Genomic DNA, 13209 nt, shown 5'->3' with positions numbered 1-13209 from the left:
TCAAATAGGAGATATTTGGGCACAAGAAGAGCAGACCAGTTTGTTTTGGAGTAGGACAGAGGCTGGACCCAAAACTAAATAGATTTTCTACTCTAATGCAATTCTGACCTTGAGAACTCACCCAGTGTATTTAGGATCCTTAAAAAAATACAGATGGGTATGCAGGCAGGGAAAGAAATAGTAGGAGAGGGAAGGATGGAGTGAAAGAGGATCTCAGTGGACTGGACATTTTCACACAGCAAGGCTCAATGAAAAGTGTGGCCTCCCCCACTCGTGCTTCAGTGGATCATTATCCTTTTCTTCTTTCTTTTTCTTCCATGGCTGTCCTTGCTAGTAACAGTTTCCCAATGCCCCTGGATAGCAATGTTGAGTGGTATATAGGCAAGTGGGAAACTTGCCTGTTTTCATGCCCATCCTACTAGTATCTGATGGGGATAATCCCCACCCACAACTTTGTTTTGTTTTGTTTCTTAGGTTTTTTTTTTCTTTTTTTTTTTTTCTTTTTTGCTATGATCTTATGTCCTTTCTATTTGTGAAATAAACATCAACAAGACAAATACCTATGGGCTCATTCAGTTGGTTTTTATTCTTCCAGCAATATAGAAAAAAAAAAAAAAAAAAGCCCTTCTAGGAATCTCTAATCTTCCCTGAAGAATGACTTGGTGATGCCTGAATCCCTCTATTGTCCCTATAAAGCTTAACAAATCTCTAGCCAATATTTTAGAAATTAGCTGCAAATTAGCTTCCCTTCCCCAGGTCTTTCATCATTTCACTCAGCCGTGGCTTCCCTCCTCACCAATTTGCCTGAGATACTCTTCCTCCACAGAACCAGGAAGTGCCAAGTCAGAGGTTTATGACTATACTCCAGGCCAGGTTTTGGCGCTATCCAAGACCCAGACATTCTAGTGGTGAAATGTGTACCTGAAGGGATGGGAGCCTAGGATGTCTCTGGCTTAAGTTTGAATAGTCAAAATTAAACAAGTAGAAAATGAAGAAAATGTTAGAAGGCCGACAAGTAGCAATTTTGGTTGTTTATAATGTGCTAGTCACTGTGGCAAATTCTCTATATCAACATTTTTTTTCTTTCTCTAGCTTTATTAAGAAATAATTGACATACAACATTGTGTAAGCTTAAGGTGACTTGATACATGTATATATTGTGTGAAATGATTGCCACAATATAGTTAGTTAACACATCTGTCAACTCACATAATTATCTTTTTTTTTTTTGTATATAGTTAGAGAATTCAAGATTTATTCTCTTAGCAGATTTCTGGTACACAGTACAGTATTGCTAACTATAGTCACTATGCTGTATATTCGACCATTTTATAACTGGGAATTTGTACCCTTAGATCAACATCCCCTCATTTTCCCGACTCTCCAGCCCCTGGTAACCACCAATCTATTCTCTGCTTGTAGAAGTTCTGCTTTTTTTAAGATTCCACATACAAGTGAGTTCATATAGTGTTTGTCTTTCTCTGTCTGACTTATTTAATTTAGTATGTCTTTGGGGGGGGTCCATCTATGTTGCTATAAATGACAGGATTTCCTTTTACATGGCAGAAAAAGATTCCATTTTGTATATACTACATTTTCATTTTTATTTGTAGTATTTTTAATCAATATATAGTCAGTGTACATTGTTATATTAGTTTCAGACATATAACACCGTGATCTGACAATTTTATGTTTTACTCTATGTTCACCATGCTGGATATAGTTATTATCTGTCATCATACAATATTATTACAGTATTATTGACTTTATTTCCTATGCAATCTTTCCATTCCTGTGACTTATTTATTTTGTAACTGGAAATTTGTGTCAATAGCCTTCACCTATTTTGCCCATTCCCCTCAACTCTCCCTTTTGGCAACCACCAGTTTGTTTTCTGTATTTATGACTCTGTTTCTGTTTGTTTTGTCTTATAGATTGCACATATAAGTGAAATCATATGGTATTGGTGATTCTCTGATTTATTCCACTCATCGTAATAACCTCTAGATTCATCCATGTTGTCACAAATGGCAAGATCTCATTCTTTTTTTTATAGTTGAGTAATATTCCATTTTCTATCACATCTTCTTTATCCATTCATTTATCAATGGACACTTAAGTTGCTTCCAAAACTTGGCTATTCTAAAAACACTGCAGTAAACATAGCAGTGCAGGTATCTTCAAATTTACATCAACACTTTGTATAACCCTCCAAAATCACCATAAGAAGACATGTTAATATGAAGACATAGGCATGAGACTCAGTATACATAGGCATGTATTTCACTATCTGTACTAGATATTTGCTCTCCATGAAATTAGAAATATGAATTAGCCAACTATTTGTCAAACTGTTTTGATCCCATCTACTTGTGATAAGGAATCAGTTGTTTTATTTAAGTAGGAATAATATATGCATTTTTGGATTATTGTGAGGACAAAATGAAATGATGTGTGAAAATGAGATGGCTGTGGTATCCTATAAGGCATGTTCAGTAGTTGTTAACTTTCCTTTTATTCTATAACTAATTAATTAGTATGATATTAGTATGTAATTCACAGGTTGACGATTTAAGGTTGTTAACAATTTCTAATGTTTATTTGGAAAATATTTACTGAGCACCATTAAGTATTCTCCTATGTATAATATTGAAATAAATTACATATCGACAAGAAATTTATGATTTAGTAGATTAAGGCACGGAGAAGCACAAGATATTTTCTGACAAAATTCAAGACACGCAAACAAAGTGGGACAGAGGGGCCATCATTTTTCAAAAGCAGATCTGATTTTTCTGATAAAATTTTCCCAAAAGTTTTGACATAGTTAACTTCACTGTTTTGAGAAGAAGGGGGGTTTCTGGTCCTTTGATGGATACAGGTTAAAATCTCTGGAGGAATCTTTTTTTCCCTCACCTCATTGGGTAGTCTGCTTGTGTCTACTGCTTGCAGGTACAGTAGCTGAGTTCAGCTCTCTGTGCTCTATCATCCTCCCACACATCTTGCTGTAGTGCAGATACTCCCAGGTCATTAACACAACTTTCACGTGGATTGCAGGGTATCCTTATGCCCTTCTCCCCAGACTAGACCTAATGGCATGCCCTTTGTCTTTCAGTTCCACGTGAGTACCACAAAGGAGGATAGGTAAAACTTCTAAACACTATCTTCTCCCTCCTTCCAAGCCTGGAAATTCTTTTCCCTCCTCTTGAACTCTCCTGGAACTTCTCCAGGTGGGTGTAGGGATGCCCGTTGTGGAGGTTTTCTCCCAAAGTAGATAGGGAGCAGAGCAAGAATGTTCTCTTGGAATCTTTACCATCTATCTAATGTTCTCTTTCCTTTTCTTGGACTTTGAATCTCTTTGGTGGAAAGAGGAAGGAGAGTTTTAAAATCACATATTAAATGTAATTATTTGTGATTAGTCTATATGGAATTTCTATTTCTTCCTGATCTTAGAAGGTTGTATGTTTCCAGGAATTTATCTATTTCTTCTAGTTTGTCGCATTTGTTGGCATATAATTTTTTGATATGGCTCTTAGGATCCTTTGTATTTCTGTAGAATCTTTTATCACTTTTGTTTAACTTTCGATTTTACTTATTTGGGTCTTCTTTCTCTTGATGAGTCTGGCTAAAGGTTTGTTAATTTTGTTTAACTTTTCAAAGAACTAGATCTTAGTCTTTTATATTTTTAAAATAATTTTTAAGTCTCTATTTCACTGATTTCTCATTCTGGCATCTATTATTTCCTTCCTTCTACTAACTTTGAGCTTTGTTCTTCTTTATCTAGTTCTTTTATATGTAAGTTTAAATTGTTTGAGATTTTTCTTATTTCCTAAAGTAGGCCTGTATTGCTTTGAACTATCCTCCTAAAACTGCTTTTGCTGCATCCCATAGATTTTGGAACATTGTGTTTGCATTTTCAACTTTCAAGGTAGTTTTTTATTTCTTCTCTGATTTCTTAATTGGCCCATTAGTTCTTTAGGGGAAGGTTTGGCCTCCATGGGTTTGTGGGTTTTTTTCCTAGGTTTTTTTTTTTTTTCCTTCTAATTGATTTCTAGTACCATACCACTGTATTTAGAAAATATATTTAATATAAATTTAGGTTTTTTTGAATTGTTGAGACTTATTTTGTGGCCTAACATGTGGTCTATTCTGCACTTGGTCTATATGCACTTGAAAAGAATGCATATTCTGCTTTTTTAGTTGTATTGGTCTGTATATATCTGTAAGTCCATTTTGTCCAATGTGTCTTTTAATACCAATGTTTCCTTATTGATTTTCAGCCTAGATTATCTATCCAATGTTGTAAATGTGGCATTCAAGTCCTCTATTATTATTGTATTACTGTCGATTTCTCCCTTCCTGTCTGTTAAGATTTGTCGTGCATTTACATGCCCCCATATATTAGATGCATAGATCTTTACAAATATTTTATCCTCTTGTTAGATCAATCCCTTTATCATTATGTAATGCTCTTGTTTGTCACCTGTTACAGTCTTTGTTTAAAGTCTACTTTGTCTGATAAAAGTCTTGATATCACAGCTTTTTATTCCCATTTGCATGGAATATATTTTTCCATAATTTCCCTTACATTCTGTGTTTCTTTAGATCTGAAATAAGTGCTTGTAGGTAGCATATAGATTTTTTTCTCATTCATTTATTTGATTAGAACATTAGTCAATTTGCATTTAAGATAATTATTGATAGGAATGTACATACTGCCATTTTCATTATTAATTTTTTATTGTTTTTGTGTTTTTCTATGTTCTTTTTTAATCCTCTTGTTCTCTTCCTTTGTGAATTGTTGACTTTCATTGATGTTTATATACAATATCTTATGTCTATAGATATTTTCTTTTTAAGATTTATTTATTTATTTATTTATTTGACAGAGAGAAATCACAAGTAGACAGAGAGGCAGGCAGAGAGAGAGAGAGAGGGAAGCAGGCTCCCTGCTAAGCAGAGAGCCTGATGCGGGACTCGATCCCAGGACCCTGAGATCATGACCTGAGCCGAAGGCAGCGGCTTAATCCACTGAGCCACCCAGGCGCCCCTGTCTATAGATATTTTAAGTTGATAGTTGTCTAAGATCAAGCCCTTTCTAAAAATCACTACATTTTTACTCCCCGACCCACATTTTATGTTTTTGACATGTTTTACATCAAACTTTGTGTATCCCTTGACAAATTATTGTAGGTCTAGATTATTTTACTACTTTTGCCTTTTAATCTTCATACTAGCTATGTAGGTGATTAGGTGATTGATCCACTATCTTTAATATATTTTTTGAAGATTTTATTTATTTATTTGACAGAGAGAGACATAGCAAGAGAGGAACACAAGCACTGGGACTGGGAGAGAGAGAAGTAGGCTCCCTGTGGAGCAAGGAGTCCAATGTAGGGCTTGATCCAATGTAGGATCATGACCTGAGCCTCGGGCAGATGCTTAACAACTGAGCCACCCAGGCACCCTCTCTTCTGCCCATTTCTTAACTGGATTATTTGGTTTTGGGTGTGGGTTTGATAAGTTCTTTATACATTTTGGATACTGATCCTTTAACAGATATGCCATTTGCAAATATCTTCTCCCATTCCAAAGGTTGCTTTCAGTTTTGTTGATAGTTTCCTTTGTTGTGCGGAAGCTTTTTGATTTTGATTTTGATGAAGTTCTACTTTTTCATTTTTGCTTTTGTTTCCCTTGTCTCTGGAGATGTATCTAGAAGGAAGTTGTTATGGCTGATGTCAAAGAGGTTGCTGTCTGTTTTCCTCTAGAATTTTGATGGTTTCCTGTCTCACATTTAGGTCTTTCATCCATTTTGAATTTATTTTTGCAAAGGTGTAAGAAAGTGGTCCAGTTTCATTCTTTTGTATATTGCTGTCCAGTTTCCCTGATACCATTTGCTGAAGAGACTGTCTTTTTTCCATTGGCTATTTTCTCCTGCTTTGTTGAAGCTTAGTTGACCATATAATTGAGGGTCCATTTCTGGGTTTTCTGTTCTGTTCCATTGATCTGCATCTGTTTTTGTGTCGATACCATTGTGTCTTGTTACAGATTTGTAATGTAACTTGAGGTTCAGAACTGTGAAGGCTCCAGGTTTTCTTTTCTTTTTCAAGATTTCTTCTACTATCTGGGGTGTTTTGTGGTTCCAGATAAGTTTTAGGATTGTTTGTTCTAGATCTGTGAAAAAATGCTGATAGTATTTTGATAAGGATTGCATTAATGTGTACATTGCTTCTGGTAGTAAATCATTTTAACAATATTTGTTCTCCCAATCCATGAGCACAGGATGCTTTTCCTTTTCTTTGTGGCCTCTACAATTTATTTTATAAGTATTGTATAGTTTTCAGAGTATATATATTTTATCTCTTTGGTTAAATTATTCCTCAGTATCTTATGGGTTTTGGTGCAATTGTAAATGGGATCTATTCTTTGATTTATCTTTCCGCTGCTTTATTATTGGTATATAGAAATGCAACAAATTTCTGTATGTTGATTTTGTATCCTGTGACTTTACTATTTTGGTATCAAGTCTAGCAATTTTTAGGTGGAGTCTTTTGGGTTTTCTACATAGAGTATCATGTCATCAGCAAGTAGTGAAAGTTTGACCTCTTCCTTGCCAATCTGGATGTCTTTCATTTCTTTTTGTTGTCTGATCTGTTGTCAGACATCCAGTATTCTGTAAATAACAATGGTGATAGTGGACATCACCGTCTTGTTCCTGACCATAGAGGAAAAGCATTCAGTTTTTCCCTATTAAGGATGATATTCACTGTGGATTTTTTCTATGTAGCCTTTAGGATGGTGAGGTATGTTTTCTCTAACTTTACTTGAGGTTTTTTATCGAGAATGGATGCTGTATTTTGTCAAAGGTTTTTTCTGCATCTATTGAGAGGACCATATGATTCTTATCTTTCTTTTATTTATTTTTTTAATTTTTTATTTTTTTATAAACATATATTTTTATCCCCAGGGGTACAGGTCTGTGAATCACCAGGTTTACACACTTCACAGCACTCACCAAAGCACATACCCTCCCCAATGTCCATAATCCCACCCCCTTCTCCCAAACCCCCTCCCCCCAGCAACCCTCAGTTTGTTTTGTGAGATTAAGAGTCACTTATGGTTTGTCTCCCTCCCAATCCCATTAGCGAAATAAGTCAAGCAGAGAAAGACAACTATCATATGATCTCCCTGATATGAGGAAGTGGTGATTATCTTTCTTTTATAATGTGATCTATCATGTTGATTGATTTGTGAATACTGAACCACCCTTGCAGGGCAGGAATAAATTTCACTTGATTGTGGTGAATGATTATTTTAATGTATTGTTGGATTCAATTTGCTAGTATTTTGTTGAAAATTTTTACAACATCCATATTTATCAGGGTTATTCTCTCTTTTAGTGGGTTTTTTGGTTTGGGAACCAATTAATGCTGTCCTCATACAGTGAGTTTGGAAGTTTTCCTTCCATTTCTACTTTTTGGGAGAAGTTTGAGAAGAATAGGTATTAACTTTTATTTACATGTTTGGTTGAATTCCCCTGGGAAGCCATCTGGCCCTTCATTTTTGTTTGTTGGGAGACTTTTGGTTACCAATTCAATTTCTTTGCTTGTTATTGGTATCTTCAAGTTTTCTTTTTCTTCCTCTTTCAGTTTTGGTAGTTTACATATTTCTAGGAATTTATCCATACCCAATTTGTTGGCATATAATTTTTCATAATATTCTTTTAAAATCGTCCATATTTCTTCAGTGTTGGTTGTGATCTCTCCCATTTTACTTATGGATTTATTGATTTATTGAGTCCCTTTTCCTTTCCTTTTGATAAATCTGGTTAAGGGGTTATCAATTTTATTGATTCTTTTGAAGAAACAGCTCCCAGTTTCATTGATCTATTATTTTTTTAATTGCTCATTTCTATATCATTTATTTCTGCTCTATCTTTATTATTTCCCTTCTGCTGGCTTTAGGCTTCATTTGTTCTTTTTTAAAAGTTTCTTTAGGTGTAAGGTTAGGTTGCCTATTTGAGATTTTTCTTTCTTCTTTAGAAAGGCTTGTATTGCTCTCTCCTTCCCTCTTATGACCACTTTTGCTGCATTCCAAAAGTTTGGGGTCATCGCATTTTCATTATTATTTGTTCCATGTATTTTTAAATTTCTTCTTTAGCTTCCTAGTTGCCCCATTAACTCTTTAGTAGGATGTTCTTTAACCTCCATATATTTGTGGTCTTTCCAAATTTTTCTTTTGTTTGGCTTCAAGTTTCATAGGGATGTGGTCTCAAAATATGCATGGTATGATCTCAGTCTTTTTGTAGTTGTTGAGGCCTGATTTGTGACCCAGTATATGATCTATTCTGGAGAATGTCTCATGCGCACTCAAAAACAATGTGTATTCTGCTGCTTTAGGATGAAGTGTTCTGATTATATCTGTTGAGTTTATCTCTTCCAGTGTGTCATTCAAACTCATTGGGTCCTTGTTGGTTTTCTGCTTAGATGATATGTCCATTGATGTATGTGGGATGTTAAAGTCCCTTACTATTTTTATATTACTATCAATGAGTTCCTTTATGTTTGTTATTAATCATTTTATAAATTTGGGTGCTCCAAAGTGGGGTATATATGCTTACAATTGTTAGTTCTTCTTGTTTGATAGACCCTTTATTATGATATAGTGCCCTTCTTCATCTCTTGTTAGTCTTTGGCTCAAAATCTAGTTTGTCTGATTAAGTATGATGATTCTTGCTTTCTTTTGATGTCTATTAGCATAATAAGTGGTTCTCCATGCCTTTACTTTCAATCTGCAGGTGTCTTTAGGTCTAAAAATATGTCTCTTGTAGGCGGCATATAGATGGGTCTTGTTTTTTTAATACATTGTGGTACCCTGTGTCTTTTGATTGGAGTGTTTAGCCCATTTACATTCAGAGTGATTATTGATAGATATGAATTTAGTACCATTGTGTCTGTAAAGTTGGTGTTTCTGGTGATACTTTCTGTTTCTTTCTCATCTCTTTTTTTCACCCTGCTTCAAGATTTCTCTTTAATATTTCTTGCAGGGTGGGTTTAGTGGTGATGAACTCCAGCTTTAGTTTGGGAAATTTTTTATCTTTCCTATTCTAAATGACAGCCTTGCTGGATAGGATATTCTGTTTTCTCATTCAGTTCTTTGACTATATCATGCCACTGTCTTCTGGCCAACCAAGTTTCTGTGGAGAGATCTGCTGCTAATATTATTTGTCTTATAGGTTAGGGACTTCTTTTCTCTTGCTCCTTTTAGGACTTTTTCTTTATCTCTATATTTTGCAAATTTAAATACAGCATGTCTTGGTGTTGGCATGTTTTTGTTGATTTTGATGTGAGTCCTCTGTGCCTCCTAGACTTAGATGTTTGTTTCCATCCCCAGATCAGGGAAGTTTTCAGGTATAATTCCCTCTAATAAACCTTTTGCCCCCTTTCCCCTCTTTTCTTCTTCTGAGAAGAAATAATGATATTTCTGAATAATGATATATTATTATACTTTATGGAGTCACTGAGTTCCTTAAGTCTACCTTCATGATCCAATATTTTTCTTTCCCCCTTATTTTCAGCTTTATTTTTTCCCATAATTTTATCTTCTGTATCACATATGCATTCCTCTGCTTCTTTCATACAAATGGCCATTACATCCAATCAGTTTCACATCTCAGTTACAGCTTTTTATTTTAGCCTGCCTAGATTTTATGTCTTCTGTCTCTTAAATAAGGGATTCCCTGGTACCTTCTATGCTTTTCTCAAGCCCAGCTGGTATCCTTATGATCATTGCTTTAAATACTGGATCAAACATATTACTTATATCTATTTTGATTAGATCCCTTCCTATGACCTTTTCTTGTTCTTTCTTTTGAGATCAATTTCTCCATCTTGGCATCTTTTCTGCATATCTGTCTTCTTCTGTATTGGGACTGCCTGCTCCTGAGAATAATGGTTTTATGACGAAAAGGTCATATACTGTCCAGGGCCTGGTGCTTCATAAATGCCTCTGGTGTATGCTGTGTGCACTCTGCTGCTGTGTTTTGGTTGCTTTTCCCCTCAGGTCAGTCCTCTGCAGAGTTTCTTCTTGCCTGCTGTGGGAAGTGTTTGGACCTTGTTCAGGGTATAGTGAGTTTTAACTAGGTGTGTTCTGATCTGCCTGTTGAAAGAGACCCACTGCTATTTACACTAGAACTGAAGCTGTGTAGAACTCTATGGTCAGTATACACAGTGTGCTTAGGGGCTTTGTACTTTTCTTCTGGGGGATGTGCCTGTTGCTCTGGTTCTCAGGCATCTTTGTCCTAGAAAAGCAGCACTTGCAGAGCTCAGAGGGGTGGGGCTTGGTGTAAGTGGTTTAGGCTGCCACTGTTGGTGCTGTGCTGCTCACTGAAACCAGCTTATGCTGAGGGGCAGGGAAGAGAAATGGTGCCAGCCCCCTCCCACATCCCACAGTGGGAGATTGTACCCGCTGCTATCTGGGGAGCCTTTCCAGAAGAGTAACAATCTCCCCTCATGTGTCCCAGGCATCCCTCAGATTGCTGCTTTCAAGCTGTGCCTGGGCTGTCTTCCTGCCAAGCAGCACAGTACACCTGTGTTCTATCCCAGTCAGGTCAGTTGAGTTTTAAAACTCCAAACCTGGCATGGTACAGACCCACACTAGCCCTCTAACAGAGCGTCTCATTGCATGAAGACTGATGAAGGTTTGTTCCAGAAGGGCAGTCATACTAAAGCTCAAGGGGTGGATTTTGGAGTAAATTGCAGTAAAGATCTGGTGTCTAAGTTAGCTAATTTCAGTAGGTATCTCTGCAACTATATTGAAGGGTAGGAGAGGGTAATTGTTTCTGCTTGCTCTTTAGTCCCAGGAAAGGCAATACCACCTTTTCCTGAGACACTCCAATAAGGGAAACCATCTTTCCCAGTGTGTCCCAGGGATGCTTAGATTGTACCCTCTTCTACCAGGTTATCTGCACTCCTTCTCCACAGGAGCCTTATACAGCACCCACCAACTCCACATTGGTCATGCCATGGACCTCTAAAACTTCTGTCTTTGAACACTGCTGGTTATAAAAACTCATGAAAATCTGATCCTCTCTTTTCTCCAATGTCTTTGGGAAAGTGTTTTCCTTGTGTGATCCCCTATGTGCTTATAGAGGTTGTCTCTAATATAAAACAGAGTTTCTAGTTTTTAGTAGAGTACATGGATTAACTGTACAAGAACCTCACTTCGTCTTGTAGATATTAGACCCAGGAGAAAATTGGGTCTCTTTTTCCTTTAAATTTTGAATGATAGTGAGCTCCATTTTCTCACAAATTTCCCTTAATTGAGGACAGAACCCCATATTCTCAATATTCTCATCCGTATATCAATACTTATATTTGGAATCCTATACTCTGGATAAACCATGTGTCTTAGGACACTGCAGATACTTTGCCATGGGGGTCAGGTCCAGTTTGTTGGTGATCCAGTGGACCACTATATTGTCTGAACTTATCACTGATCCTTAAATCCTTTGCTATATTCTGAATGTTTGTGTCCCCCTAAAATTCATAATCTGATGGTGTCAAACATGGGACATTTGGAAGATGATTAGGTAAAAAAGATGAAGTCTTTATGCATGGGATTATTGCTCTTATAGACCTCTCAGAGTGCCCTCGCTCCTTCCCTCATGAGGCTACAACTAAAAGTCTGCAACTTTAGGAAGAGTGCCTTCACTTGCTTATGCTAGCACCCTGATCTCAGACTTCCTTTCTCCAGAACTGTGAGAAAAGTATTTCTATTGTTTATAAGTCATCTAGTCTATGGAATTTTGTTATAGCACATTGAAGTGACTAAGGCACTTGTACTGAGTAGTGTATGACCCTCAAGTAGGAGTCAGTGGGCTATTATGTTTATTTCCTCCATATCCAGAACATTTGGTTTAGTTAAGATATGAATACAAGTTGTATTGTCACTTCTCATTAAGATTCTTCTAGGAAAATGTCAATGAGAGAAGATTGTCCGAGTTTTTCTAGATAGCTCCACAACAGTAAATTTTAAGTCCACTGACATTTGTTAGAATCTATCCTCTCTGATTTATTGAAGTAGAGATAGATAACCTACTTGTCCTTTCTAACTCCCTTAATTATTTCTATGTACTATAGAATGGTACAAAAATAAACATTATCAAGGAGCTTTACAGCCTTAGGGTGCTATTACTGTATTATAGTTAGCTGTAATCATTCTAATGGTCTAAGATGTCGCAGCTAATTTACTGAAGGCCTGAGCACCAGAAGTATGGAAATTGCCTGAGAGTTTTATTCTGCATCTTGCCATTACCATGAGAAGAACGTATTCTCATTTCTTTACAAGTGTCAGTGCAAATCTAACCATCAAACAAAAGTTGGACCTAAAAGCTTTTAGATTACAGTGATTATTATAGATTTTACATGAGATAAAAATGTAATTGCTCTATTTCTTTCGTTCTTTCATTCTCTTCCCCTCTCCCCACACACACACATTTTAGAACTTCCTGTTTGACTGTCAGGTCAGATCTAGCATACAAAGACACTGGTCATAATACATTGGATCTGGAGTGCTCCTTTTCATAAGAAATGAAATGCTTAGAATTTCTCTTTTAAATGTATCACAAAATTTCCATTGTCATTTCCATTTTAAATCCTTATGTCTATGTAAACTCATGCATTGCCTATAGAGGAATAATATTTCTAGCCATTTGGATAGTTATAGACAATGGGCTGAAGACAGCAGTCCTTCACAGGGGAAGTGATGCACATGTATTTTTTTCGCCTTACTCCCTTTTCCCTTTTAAATACTCATTCATGGGCACCTGGGTGGCTCAGTGGGTTAGGCCACTGCCTTCGGCTCAGGTCATGATCTCAGGGTCCTGGGATCGAGTCCCGCATCGGGCTCTCTGCTCAGCAGGGAGCCCGCTTCCCTCTCTCTCTCTGCCTGCCTCTCCATCTACTTGTGATTTCTCTCTGTCAAATAAATAAATTAAAAAAATTCTTTAAATACTCATTGATGCTTTTAAATTCTTTGAATCTCCCTTTATTTTTGGTCACTCCCTTCTTATCTCCTACTTTACCTATCTTTGTTCCCACAAATTCTTTTTCTTCCTCCTCTACAGAGTTGGATATTTATTCATTTTTCCATCATTTTTTTAAACGATTTTATTTATTTATTTGACAGAGAGAGATCACAAGTAGGCAG

The sequence above is a fragment of the Mustela nigripes genome, chromosome 8 (genome assembly GCF_022355385.1).
Source record: "Mustela nigripes isolate SB6536 chromosome 8, MUSNIG.SB6536, whole genome shotgun sequence".
In the NCBI taxonomy this organism is placed as follows: Eukaryota; Metazoa; Chordata; class Mammalia; order Carnivora; family Mustelidae; genus Mustela; species Mustela nigripes.
This window is presented reverse-complemented; position numbering follows the sequence as displayed.